The sequence below is a fragment of the Anolis sagrei genome, chromosome 4 (genome assembly GCF_037176765.1).
Source record: "Anolis sagrei isolate rAnoSag1 chromosome 4, rAnoSag1.mat, whole genome shotgun sequence".
Classification (NCBI taxonomy): Eukaryota; Metazoa; Chordata; class Lepidosauria; order Squamata; family Dactyloidae; genus Anolis; species Anolis sagrei.
Window position 1 is genome coordinate 29,146,224 of NC_090024.1, and position 14,880 is coordinate 29,161,103.

Sequence of the window (14,880 nt, forward strand, 5' to 3'; positions counted from 1 at the left end):
GTGCAGGTCAGAGTCTTTTCTTATTCTTGGACAGCTTTCTGAATCCTCTTTCAACCAGGCCTGACAACAACCTATTTGTGCTCCACAGATTTGCACTTCCCAGAATTTCTTAGGAAGGCCGTGATCATTAAAAGAACAGCTGGGGTTTGTTTTTTCAGGTATGATCTATATTCTAACCAGTTAGGCATTCAGATTGTGCCTTCCAACACAAGAATCCAGAAGTTAGTACTGTGACTAGGAAAAGGAAAATTGGTTGATGAAGTTTTGAATTAATCATTAACAAGTTCAAAAATCTACTATCTTATTTTCCTGAAAATAAGACCCTGTCCTATATTTATTTTTCCTCTAAAAGACACACTATGGCTTATTTTCAGGAAATGTCTTATATTTATTAAGTATGGTATAACAATATGCATTTATGTGATGATCTCTCTGAGCTCAGTACCAGACTGCTTACTGAAGCTTTCCCCCTATCTCCTGGTGTTTGTGTGGTCAGTGCTGGGGAGCAGCAGCTTTACTGGTGTTTGTGGGATGGGGAGGGGGGGGGGAGGTGAGAGAGACCCACAGAGTGTTGTTGGTGTTGTGGGAGAGTTCCACAGTACTGAGTTAAACAGCAGCCACAGCTTTACTTCTTCCCCCTGAGGACACACAATAGCTAAAGCAGAATATCCTTCTCCTCTCTTCACTGAGGAGACTTTTACTTTCACTTTCTATGTCTCTCTCTATGCCCTTAGCTTGCAGCACACACTGAATGACCGGGACCTGACCGGAGGAGTTGACCTTGTACACTGCATAGCCACGCTTATCACTATGTCATATTTTGTGCAAATGCTTAGAAATCCTGCTACAGCTTATTTTATGGATATGTCTTATTTTTGGGGAAACAGGTTACTTGTTAAGGACACAGTTTTTTCATTTGGTTTTCAGGTAAATACCTGCAGTAAAATTCTTATTAGAATAGGGATAGAAATTTCCACCGGAGTAGAAATCATCTGTCAGACAGATGGCAAACTATTTAACCTCAGCATACTGAAAGCCAAAACCAAGGTCACAACAACATCTGTTATAGAACTCCAAAATGCTTATGACAATGTCATCTGTGTGCATTCAGAAGAAGACCTACAAGCCACTCTAAACACCTTTGCAGAAGAATACGAGAAGCTCGGCCTCTCATTGAACTTCAAGAAAACCAAAGTGCTGTTCCAGCAGTTACCAGACAACCCCGCTCCAATGCCAGAAATACAGCTTAATGGTGTAACATTAGAAAATGTTGACCATTTCCCCTACCTTGGCAGCCACCTCTCCACAAAAGTCAACATTGACACTGAAATACACCACCGTCTGAGCTCGGCAAGTGCAGCATTCTTCTGAATAAAGCAAAGAGTGTTTGAGGACCAGGACATCCGTGAGGTTACCAAGGTGCTTGTATATTATGCCATTGTCCTCCCAACCCTGCTATGCGTCTGCAAAACATGGAGTGTCTACAGACGTCATATGCAATTCCTGGAACAATTCCATCAGCACTGCCTCCAGAAAATCCTGCAAATCTCTTGGGAGGACAGGTGGACAAATATCAGTGTGCTGGAAGAAGCAAAGACCACCAACTTTGAAGCAATGCTCCTCCGCCATCGACTCTGCTGGACTGGCCACGTTGTCCGAATGCTTGGTCACCGTCTCCCAAAGCAGTTACTCTACTCTGAACTCAAGAACAGAAAACTAAATGTTGGTGGACAGGAAAAGAGATTTAAAGATGGACTTAAAGCCAACCTCAAAAACTGTGACATAGACACCGAGAACTGGGAAGCCCTGGCCCTTGTGCACTCTAACAGGAGATCAGCTATGACCAGCAGTGCTGCAGAATTTGAAGAAGCATGAATGGAGAGCAAAAGGGAGAAACATGCCAAGAGGAAGGTGTGCCAAGCCAATGCTGACCTGGACCACCTTCTATCTGGAAAGTGATGTCCTCACTGCAGGAGAACATGCAGATCAATAATAGGGCTCCACAGTCACCTGTGGGCCTACCGCCAAGACACCACATCTGGAAGACAATCATCCTCGATCTATGAGGGATCACCTAAGTAAGTAAGGGATTGAAAATGTCTTCCATTATTTTCATCCCCATCACTGCTGTTTTTAGATTGGGAAAAGAGAAATGGTTGCATGACAGTCTGAGAAATCCATTTCCTAAATACCTCACCAATAAGCTTGCTTTCCTGTTTTTCTTTCCATATAATCTAATTTTCCTTCTGCAGTTAACAAAAGTCCCAGAGTTACAAAACTTGAGAATTCGGTTCCCTTGGGAAAATTTCATGTCTAGAAGAGAACATATAAGAATAACCTAGATTCAAAGATCATAACCCTTATAAGCTGCCCTTACTAGTTGAGTTAAAATTGTCTAACCTTAGAACTATCTAAACTGTCATATTCTAATTGTGAACTCAATTTCAATATTGCTATAACCAAGCTATGCATTAATTAAACGACCTGATAGTAAAATTCATAATTAGGCACACACGCATGTATGTATTCTTTATATTTTTAATAAATATCCATTTAGACATTTATTATTGGACTAGAATTGCCCTGAAATAGCTTTGTAGGAGAAAAATCACTCGGGGGGGGGGGGGGGGAGTACCGTATATGCTCGAGTATAAGTCGACCAGTATATAAATATAATTTTACCTCAAAAAACTGGGAGAACATATTGACTCGACTATAAGCTGAGGGTGGTAAATGCAACAGCTACTGGTAAATTACAAAATAAAAATAGATCCTAATACAATTACATTAATTGGTATCAGTAGATTAAATGTTTTTAAATATTTACATAAAACTGTAATTTAAGAGAAGACTGTCCAACTCTGATTAAACCATTTTTCTAACCTTCTTCAATGTAAATGTGCTTATGTATCCTTCCAAGAAAAATAGAGTAAAATAATAAATGTAATAAAAATAATAATAGAGTAAAATAATGGAAATGTAATAATAACAATAATACTAGAGTAAAATAATAAATGCAATAATTATAATAGAGTAAAATAATGTAATAGTAATAATAATAAATAGAGTAGAATAATAAATGCAATAATAATAATAATATCAGAGTAAAATCTATATAAGTAAAAATGTAATGTTTGTTTGTGGGATTAACATAACTCAAAAACCACTGGACGAATTGACACCAAATTTGCACACAACACACCTATCAGGCCAACGAGTGACCATCACTCATAAAACACTGAAAAACACAACAGAAGAGACTTAAAAACAAAAAATACATTACAACACATGCATGAAACCACGTATGTATGTATATATATATATATACGCAAGCACACATATATACAAATATATATACACACAAAACACATATACACAAACTGGGCCACAGCAATGCATGGCAGGGGACAGCCAGTAATAAATAACTTTGACTCGAGTATAAGCTCAGAGGGGCTTTTTCAACCTAAAAAAGGGCTGAAAAACCCAGCTTATACTCAAGTATATATGGTACTTATTTAGTTAATCATACAGCTGCAACACACCTTTGCAATTATGTCTCCCATTCTTACCACTATTTACTGCTCATTAAATGAACAACACCCAAATCAAATTCATAACCAAATGTTTTATAGCTTAATAAATCAAATTTGTCATGCTTACTATCTTATTCATTCCAATTTTGCAAGGTAACTAAAATTCAGCTGGCCCAACTAAGCAGAAAGCAAACCTGTTCTCTTTCATGAATGTGTCGAAAAATATCACACAGAAATCTGGATTAGACTCAGAGGAAGCAGGTGGGAAATGCAGAGAAGGAACATCAAGAATGCCAGATGATGCCATATTATTTACAGAAAATAGCAAATAATTGGAACAACTATTGATGGGTTAAGGTAGAAAGTGAAAAAGAAATATTTATATCTAATGACTACAGATGATTTACACAACTTTAAAGCAGGTGATAAAGACATTAAAATAAAGATTTTGTATACCCTGACTCAGTCATTCATTGATATGGAGGCTCTAGCAAAGAAATTGTAAAAAGATTAGGACTTAGAAGAGCAGCTATGAAGGAAGTAGCTATGTGTAAGGCTATTTTAGTAGATAACAAAACCATCATCATCCATGGCATAGTATTTCTGATTCCAATGTATGGATGTCAAAGCTGGGCTGTGAAGAAAACAGATAGAAACTGTGGTGTTGGAGGGTTCTGTGGGTACCATGGATTGTCACATGAGACAAATAAATGAGTTCCAGAACAAATCAGACCTAAATACTTACTAGAAGCAAAATTGACTCAATCAAGGCTGTCATGCTTTAGACATGTCATGAGACAACAAAAAGGTAACATGGAAGGAAGTAGGAAAAGGAGAAGACCAAATTACTGATGGATTGATTGAATCAAGAAGACAACTGTCTTGTGTTTGAAAGCCCTTAATAGGACAATTGACAAGTGGAGCTTTTTGAGGTTCATAGAACTGCCATAAATCAATGTCAAAGTGATGGCAAATAACAGCAACAAGTAGATTCAGACAAACATCACAGGAAGAATTAACTTTGATAAAATCTAAACCTTTCTAGTATTTGTGGAATTCAATTTTAGTTTTTATTTACTTTTATTGCATAAATTAGTATAAAACTGATAAAAATAGAGCACAAGCGGCTAAATATCTTTTGACCAAAAACAGGCAACAGCGACCACATTGCCTGTAGCCTCCAACAATTCTTCCTCTGTACATGAGGCAGAACATTGCGGACAAGCATTCAGATGCAGAGTTGTCTGTTCTGCTCCACAGTTGCACAAGGTGGATGATTCTTTTAAGTAGTGACATTTTGCCAGGTTATCTTTTGATCTGCCCACTCCACTTCTGAGTCTGTTCAGGGACTTCCAAGTTGTCCATTCTTGGTTTGCCCCTGGAGGCAGACCCTCATGAAAGGGGCATCCAGTTGGGATTTCCTGATTTAGCTGTCCAGAGGGATACTCTTGCTGTTGCTGGGGAAACGTTAAGAGGAGTAGTGGTTCTCATGAAGCTTTTCCTTGATTTGAATCTACTGGGAGGAGGCTGGTAGCCATGTAGTGGATGGCTTTCACAGTGTTCAATCTTATTTCTCTCACAGTTAGCAGCACATCAGAGGGGGCAATGCCAGCTAGCTTGTTGAGTCTATCAACAGGTGTAGGTTTAAGACATCCTGTGATTATTGTGCAGGTTTCATTCAATGCTATGTTCACCTGCTTTGCGTGGGCAGACTTGTGCCAAACAGGGCTGGCATACTCAATGGTTGAGTAAGACAAGGCCAGAGCTGATGCTCTTATTAACTTTGGGTCTGCACCCCATATGCTGCCAGTAAGTTTCCACAGGATATTGTTACATGCAGCTACTTTGTACTTGGTCTTCATGCAGTGTTTCCTATATCTTAGTGTTCGATCTAAGGTGACACCGAGGTATTTTGGATGGAAATAATGTTCAAGCTCTTGACCTTCCCAGATAACTTTCAATTTCCTGTTGGCTTCATGGTTCCGTAGGTGGAAAGCACACACTTGTGTCTTGGCAGGGTTAGGCTTCAGGTGGTTATCTTTGAAGTAGCTGGAGAGATCTTTCAAGGCATTAGTAAGTTGGATTTTGACTGTTTCAGTTTTTTTCTTTGTGTTGTTAATTTTAGTGACTCAACATGTTTGGAAAGATGTATCTTTGAGAATATGGTTTGAATCTAATTGCTGTATCCAACTAGAATAGAGCAATGGAACACACATAAGTGTTGTTGAGTGTTACCATTCATCAGCTAATTCAATGTATCTATTCTAGCTGAGGCTACCAGTTGGATTTAGGCCAAACAAAAATATTTTGTAAACTAGAGGAGAAAGAAAAGTCTTATGTCAATAATATAAATTCTTTATTATTTTAGAAATTCAATGGCAATGGTGTAAAAGTCAGTTACTGAGATTGCTAATTTAAAAGCCCTTAACTTCAGGAATTATGCTTGAATAAATGGTTTATATCTCACACTCAATGTGGGTGTAATTCATCTTGTCCAACAAAAAGCAAGAACTACTTTTGCAAAAAGCCAGGACAACTGGGGTTTGAGTAAAGACTGAGAACTGTAAAATCTGCTGGTACTTCCAGCACTCTCTCCATTAATTAATTAATAATATAATTAGAACCCTAATTCTGGAATTAAGATCATGCTGAAATACCAATATAATTACTTTAGATTAAATGTAATTAAGTTTATATTGTTAAAATATTTATATCACATCTCGTACCATGAGACCTCAGGGTGGTATACAAGCAAAAGCAATGTAAGCATATTCAAATAATTTTAGTAATATTAATGCCATAAAATGTATTAAACAGTTTAGCAAGTTTGAAGGATAAGACAGTTTAAAACTGTATGCATAAACAATTTTGATTAAATCATTCAGGGCTCAAAGGCATAGTGAAAAGTTTCTTAGAAAATGCCCAACTTAATTCATTTTAACTGCTCAAATACACTGCATTATAAAGTTATTGGGTTTTTTTTTGTAAGATTTATTCAGAAGGAGTTTGCCATTGCCTTCCTCTGAGGTGGACATGAAGGTGCATATCTTTTCATAGCACTTTTCTCCATCCCAACACCATACCAAAATTGGTAGGAAAATGGGAGAAGGCCTTTGAAGGTCCCCCCTGGGGGAAACTATGATGGCTTTTTCATTATTGTATTTTGGCATCAGGTTAAAACCTTTCAAAGCAAGACTTCAGAAAATAATTTTTAGCAACAGAACTTTTTACATTGCAGTACTATTTTTAATATTTTAACATAATAATAATAATAATAATAATAATAATAATAATAATAATGTATTGTTTTAGGTTTTCCAGGCTGTATGGCCACATTCTAGAAGTATTCACTCCTGACGTTTTGCCTGCATCTATGGCAGGCATCCTCAGAGGTTATGAGGTCAGATCTCACAGCCTCTGAGGATGCCTGCCATAAATGCAGGCGAAACATTAAGAGAGAATATTTCTAGAACGTGGCCATACAGCCTGAAAAACCTACAACAACCCAGTGATTCCGACCATGAAAGCCTTCGACAATAATAATGTATTTATATCCCACCACCATCTCCCCAAAGGGACTCAGCAGGCCCGTAGCCAGGATTTCGTTTCGGGGGGGGGGGGCTGATTTTTTTTCAGGGGGGGTTCGGGGGGGCTGAGTTTCGGGGGGGGGCTGAGTCTGAAAGAGGGTCTAGCCTAGCAAAGCTTTTGTATCATTACCCCAATACCCTCATGCATATGGGATATATTGAGTATGGTTATCAGCCCATGACATGAATAAACATAACAGTTTAAATAATGCACCAGTAAGGCCTTTTCGCGAACCACCATGAGAATTTCGGGGGGGGGGGCTGAAGCCCCCCGAGCATCCCCCCCCCCCCCCCCGGCTACATGCCTGGGACTCAGGGTAGCTCACAAAAGCATGCAATGATGCAAACATATAAAATGCAACAAAGTACATAAGCAAATAACACAATAAAAAAGTCCACATAAACAAATTACATAAAACATCATATAAAACATATTACATAGTTTTGAATGGTTTTAATCCTGTTGTTATTGAAAAGTCTTTTAATTTTAATTTTGTATGCTTTTAACTGTTCATATTTTATGCCTTTTTGTAAGTAGCCTTGAATCCTATTCTGGGGGAAAGGCCAGATATAAATAAAGGCAAGATTGTGGGAATATGAACCATTGATTGGTTTTGCCAATAGGTAGCCAGGGATAGGTTAATCACAGAGAGGAGACAGATCAGCAGCAGGATATGAATGACAATGGATAATGTGGACCAACATCAGTGGTGACAGTCCTGTTTCTATGCTGGTTTGCCTGCCTTGTATAAAGTCCAACATTTCTTCATTTTTGTTTCTTTTGGGCTAATATCACTGCAGTTATTATGCAACATTAATAAATCATACTAATCATCTTGAAAACATAGAAATTTTTGCCAACAGTTGTTAGACAGGATTAGTAACTGTGGCCCTCTGGATGTTTTTCAACTTCAGATTCCATAACTCTTCACTATTATACATGCTGACAAGGATACGAATTGAGGTCCATCAGCAATAGGAAAGCCACAATATCTCACACCTGTGCAGTGACAACCAATGCCCCCTATATCAGTATGATCCTGAAGCCACCCTGGATTTTTATCTGAACGTTAAAGGAGCTATCCAAGGTACTGGACCGATTTGGAGACAGAATTCAACATTTTTATCTCCTTTAAAATTTGAATTGAAGGCTGAAAGGGATTCCCCACCCTATAGACATGGAAGCCACCTGAAGCCATAGTCTCAGAGCTGTGAGTTTGCTGAATCTTTTCCCCTGCAATACTCTGAAATGGTATTTCATTGTTCTTTCCTATTGTACATACACCGATATTTTATGCAAGAAAACCCAAGATACACAGTCTTCTCATAGTACCAAAAATATAATTGTAACCTCAACCCCAATCCAATACTAAGAGAGGAATAAAGATCCATGTATAGAGGCATTCAAAAAGCTGATTCAAAGGGAAACAATCACGGATGTTGAGCTGGAAATTCTACAACAGAGAGAATGAATGTGTGATTGAATGGGCTTGATGACAATGTCTGTTTTCTGCCTAAAATCAGTATTTGGAGAAGGGAAATAAAGATTGCTCTTTGTCACCCAGGGATATATATTTCTGGAACAAATGCAGTTAGGAAGAACAAATATATATTTGCATGTAGCTGCCAAACCTCAAAGCTGTTTTTAAAAATTATTAATCTTTTTTAGGGGTGCAGTTGGAATTTATTAGGTTAGGGAAGACTTCTCTGTTTCAACCAACTTGCCAGGATTACTGAGAGGATAAACATATGTAGATTCTGTCCTAAGATGGCTAGATGATAGGTTAACAGTAACAACCATCTTTTTTTCTCAGCCACAGTTATGTTATTCATATTATTTGCTAATGCTTTGCCATTTTAAACTCCCATAGTAGTTTTATGTTATCATTTTCAACAACTTTTTCCAAGTTTTTGATGCCACTATTTCTTTACAAATGTCCACTGCAGTCACTTTGTCACACTGTTTTTTTAATATATCTGATATGTGCAAATGTGGTCCACAAGTTGACAACATGGTCAACAGTTTAGTATTTTTATTAACACAGATTTTTTCTATATGTACATTTTTAAAGCATTTGTCTTGATGCTATCTATTTGAAGCACCTGTCCCTAAGTCTTTCAGTTTATTTATTCAGTGTGATTTCCATTTCCAAATTTTCCCCTAGTTTATACCACACAGTGCATTGTTGAAAAAGCAAAAGCTTGGATTATAGATATCCTGAAAGACAGTAGAATGGAAGACAAAGAGGAATAAAGGGTGATAAAAGATGTGGCGTAATGAAAATCATGCATTGTTCACCTTTTATCAGTCCACACATTGTCTTACCAAGGAAAGAAAATATGCCACACAGATGATCAGTAAAGAACAAGAAGTTTATTCTTTGTAATGCAGAGCAACATATACACAAACATGTGATCAGTTGCATTGACTCACACAATGTCCCTTTAGAGATATTCAAATGGTCTTTTGGTGTCCATGTGGAAGATCCCATTCCAGCAGGTCATGAAGTGAGAACTGTCTCTCTCTGTGCAAGCACCTGCACAGCTCAAGTCTAAAAATGTAACTGTTGCCAAAACTCCCAGGCCATCTAGCTCCCTGGGCGTGGCCCAACCAATCAGCTTCGTGCTTTGCATTTTCAGTTAACACACTCACCAACTAATTTTAACATGCCCTAACAAAATATTGATACCTACAAACTAAGACTCAGAGCCTTTGGGAAAAGAAGACAATGACAGTTCAGTAGAAATAGTTGCTCTGAGAGCAAATCCAAATGGACTGGCAAAACATATGAATGCAGTTGCCATAAACAGAACCACAATAGCATAATTACAAAAAACGCACCGCTTAGGGTTTTCAATATGATTTGGTGATATCTCACTAATTCCTGGATTCTTAGCTAGGATCCAAATAATTGAGGATTCAAAACTACTGATGACAAAAGTAAAAAAAACTAATAAAAATAATAATTGAGGATTCAAAACTACTGATGACAAAAGTCACTACTGATGACAAAAAGCAATATGATAATGCTGGTGGTTTGCAGAACTTAATTTTTTAAAAAATACAATTAATTGTTAATCCTTGGGTGTTAAACGGGTTGTCATTAAATACTCAGTTCTCCAGATCTGTGGTAAAATCTCATTCTTTTTATTCCCTACTACTCAGTGTGGAAGAGCCAGAATGGTATAGTGGTTTGAGCATTTAACTATGACTTTGGTTCAAATTCTCACTTGGCAATGGGAAACCCACTGCATGACCTTGAGCAAGTCACACTCTGTCAGTAGAAGGCAATGACAAAGCTCTCTGAACAAACATTGCCCCCCCCCCCCACACACACACACACACACACACAAAAACACTCCACCAAGCAACCAACTCTGTCACAGGGTCACCACATGTCTGACACAACTTGAAGGCAGACAACAACAGTGACAATAACTACTACTAGTACTTAGTCTAAAGCCAACCTGCCCGCATTTTGTCAGCTAACAAAATAATTCCTGATTAAATCCATCAGCAGTTCTTTACACTGTCTCAAAATGAACTGCAGCAAGAACGTGCAACATTTAAGATATGCAAAGGCAATTAAATTAACATCTCTATCAATTCACCGATGTTTTCAAAGAAGCAATTTGTTATGTGCTTGTTGTGACCACATTGTAAAAACCTGGCAACAGTTTTCTACTGAAATGTACAATCTATATTTCCTTCAGCTCTATCCAGTACTAATACATCATTAAAATTGCATTTATAATTAGCCTGAAGACTTTGGTTTGATAAGGTATCGTGTATGAGTACACCACTACCAAGACACCAGTCTTGGAGGACCACCATCCTCGGGCTGCGAGGGATCACCTAAGTAAGTAAGTAAAGTATGTGCAAAAAAATAAATAACCAAATATTCAGCAATCTTATTTTTTTTTCAATTAATGTTTTAATGTTTAGTTAATGAATCAGGTGAGTCAGTTTTTAAAAAATGTATACAACTACAGAACTAAAAATGACCATATGTGGAGGGAACAAAAACAGAAAAAGGGATAGTTATGCAGAAGTCATAGAAAATGCAGACAACCAAATTGAAACTGACAACTTATATCTGCATCTGGATTGTTCTGAAAACAGCTTCACACTGACAGGCAAATCAAGCCTACATATTCTGGGACACAGAAATAAATATTAGGATAACACAGAGAAAGCATTCTGAGTATCCTAGGTCTACCTAACATGTCTGCTTTTACAGACGTTTGACCACTTGCATGCAGCCCATTTCTTCCCTTTTCTAAAATTTGCCCCTCCCCTCCACAGATATTTTGTCTTTGGGAAGAGGGGAGTTGTCTCTATTTTAAGGCTATTTTGAAAAATGGGCTGCCTTATCTTCAAGGCTCAAGTGCAATGAGGTGACACAGTGTCCTAACATGTCTACTTTTACAGACATTTGGTTACTTGCATGCATCTCTTCTCTTCCTACACTCTCTATAATTGTTGAAGGATTGTGTGAACATGATCAAGATATCCCTCAGTTCCATGTACAGAAGTAAACTGGACTGGCAGTAAACTTTTATTACAACACTGGTGGTGGGACTATGTCTTCCATTGCACATGAGGGCAACAGGCCACTTTAGGGTCCAGATAGGAAGTATACGGCCTCTCCAAAACCTTCAGTACAACCATTATAGAAACCTTCCGGAACTTCCTTTTTCTAAACTTTCCTCCCCTCCATGGATATTCTGTCCTCAGGAAGAGGGGAGCTGTATCTATTTTAAGGCTATTTTGAAAAAAATGGGCTGCCTTATCTCCAAGGCTCAAGTGCAATGAGGTGACACAGGGTTCTACCTGTCTACTTTTACAGACGTTTGACCACTTTCATGCAGTCCATCTCTTCTTTTCCTACACTTTCTATAATTGTTGAAGGATTGTGTGAACTGAACCAAATAAGATCAAGATATGCCTCAGTTCCGTGTACAGAAGTAAATTGGACTTGCAGTAGACTTTTATTACAACACTGGTGGTGGGACAATGTCTTCCATTGCACATGAGGGCAACAGGCTACTTTAGAGTCCAGGTAGGAACTGTATGGCCTCTCCAAAACCTTCACTATAACCCCTATAGAAACCTTCCCTCCCTTTCATGGATATTCTGTCCTCAGGAAGAGGGGAGCTGTCAATTTAAGGCCATTTTGCAAAAACGGGCCACCATATCTCCAAGGCTCAAGTGCAGTGAAGTGGCACAGGGTCCTATCTAAAAATTAATTGAATTATGACATAGAAGTAATATTTACCAAATTTGTAGACGGTACCAAATTAGGGGGCGTAAATAATATGTTATTGCCGCAATATGGAATTTCAATTTTGTTTTCTGTTTAGCACTGGTACTCCTGTGTTTGTATGACTCAACTTATCATCAATGTATAGAGCCTTCACACTGCAGCACTGGGGAAACTGAATCAAGCCCTGTCATACTTATGCCACATTTCTTTCTGGGCCATTCTGACAAATAGAAACCTACTTGCAGGTATGACTATACATCCTAATACCTCTGCTTGTTTGATCTCTCCAAATGCTGTATGTTTTCCATCTCTGCACCACAGAATCAATTTAAAGACATCATGAATAGAATCTTCGGTAAAGTGAATTTTGTCAATGTTTCTATGACAAGTCTGACCTCTCTTTCTGTGTGATTGTAAAATGGAGTAAATGAAAATGTGAGGCTACTGTAACTAGGTTAATAGTAAATTAGCATTTTTCTATTGGAGTGTGAAAGAAGAAGGTGAAAGGCATTGTTAATTTTTGTCCCGTTTCATTAAAGAAGCTTAGGAAACTAGTCAGTTATCTCACACAACTTAACATTTTCCATTGCTGCTTAACATTCAGACGCAGTAAGTAAAAATCGGCCTTGGTTGCCATCATACTTATTAAAACCAACAGAGCATTACGAAGAAAGATCTACTCAATGAAAAAAGAAAAAAAAAGTTTCTCGTGAGAATAAGACATGGAATGAGCTAAAAGGTAAATCCTGCAGTAGTGAGGCCATGTACTAATTCATGTACAGTGGTTCTTGGTAATTTCTTTGTTAATGGGGAGGTGAACCCGGATTGTTTCTACTCTCCCAAATAAGTTCAGTACCTATTCCTCCAAATAAGTTCAGTGCCTTGGATAATGTATTTAAACTTGAGACTAAAACCTGGAGCAGACTTGACACCCTACTATATGTGAGCAACTATGATTGAAACATTCACCAAATTTAAAATAATACTGTTATTCCAGGGATTTTCTCATACTGCAAACCCATAAGCAGGATAATCAATGTTGAAAAATGCGAAGAAATTCAGCCTAACAGTGTTCCTATCCTTGAACCTGAAGAAATTACTTTTTGCACTACAACAGAAATCCTCTATACATTACTGCCGGGAAATCCATTTCCCCTATAGATACTTTAAGGGGGGAGGGGGCAACTGACATATCAGATGTCATGTCCCTGCTAACAAAACAAAAAAAATCTCTTCCAGCCTTGATCTCAAGAACCCTGTGGCTTGCTTTTCTTAAGATGGAGATTCTTATTTATTTCAATTAGCTGGAGCTAGGTTGGCAACAGTTATCCACAAGACTTTTTCTCCAGCCTCCCCTAGACTGTGGAATTATCTGCCAGAAGAGCTTCAAGAGCACTATCTTAGGGTTGCTGTGAGTTTTTCAGGCTGTATGGCCATGTTTCAGTAGCATTCTCTTCTGATGTTTCGCCCACATTTATGGCAAGCATCCTCAGTGATTTGTTCAGTGGTCTGTTGGAAATGAGGCAAATGGGGTGTATATATACATCTATAGAATGTCCAGGGTCAGAAAAAGAACTCTTGTCTATTTGAAACAAGTGTGAATGTTGCAATTAGTGAGCTTGATTACCAATGAGCAGTCTTGCAACTGCAAAACCTGGCTGAGGGCATCCTTTGTTTGGGAGGTGTTAACTGGCACTTGATCGCTTGATGTCTAGAATTTCCCTGTTTCTGAGTGGTGTTCTTTATTTATTATCTTGATTCTGGAAGTTTTTTTTAATATTGGCAACTTTGGGTCCTAGTCCTGGGAGAAACTTGGAGAACAAATAAATTGGAGGAGGAGGAGGAAAAGAAGAAGCAGTGTGCAAACTGTTGTTGTATTTTAATCTATCGTTCTTCCTTGCTTTGATCCATAGGGATAAGTAGGTAAGATGGTATTTTGTTGTTGTTGTTGTTGTTGTTGTTGTTGTTGTTGTTGTTGTTACTATGATCTGAACATAACGGAATGGAAAATGTAGGCCTATTCCCAGTACCTCTAATCATATCTGGATACTACAGAAGCAATTGTGTGAGCAAGGCTTCCATACATGACCCATTTCTATTCTCATATGGAATCCTCAAATAATAATAATTTGGGCATAAATCCACAATGACTTCATTATCTAGTTTTCCTAAGATAAAGGGATACATATCAATTACCTCAGCTCTTCAGTAGTCATTCCATTAATTTATACATTTCCTTAGGTGTTTTTTCTGCCATCTGCAGGTTTCCTTACTCTCACACGCATATAAATTCCACAAAATGTTTGTTTGAGACATCAATAAAAGCTTGAAATAGTTGCCTCAGGGATCATGTCTGCTTGTCTAAAGGAAGACTTGGAACTATAATTCCAGGTATGCTTTTTGAGGATTGAAACAATGTAAAAGGCACAAATTAAGATGATGTTCTAACTTTAATTTCCTAACGTTATTTGGTGCAGGTGACTTCTATTTTGT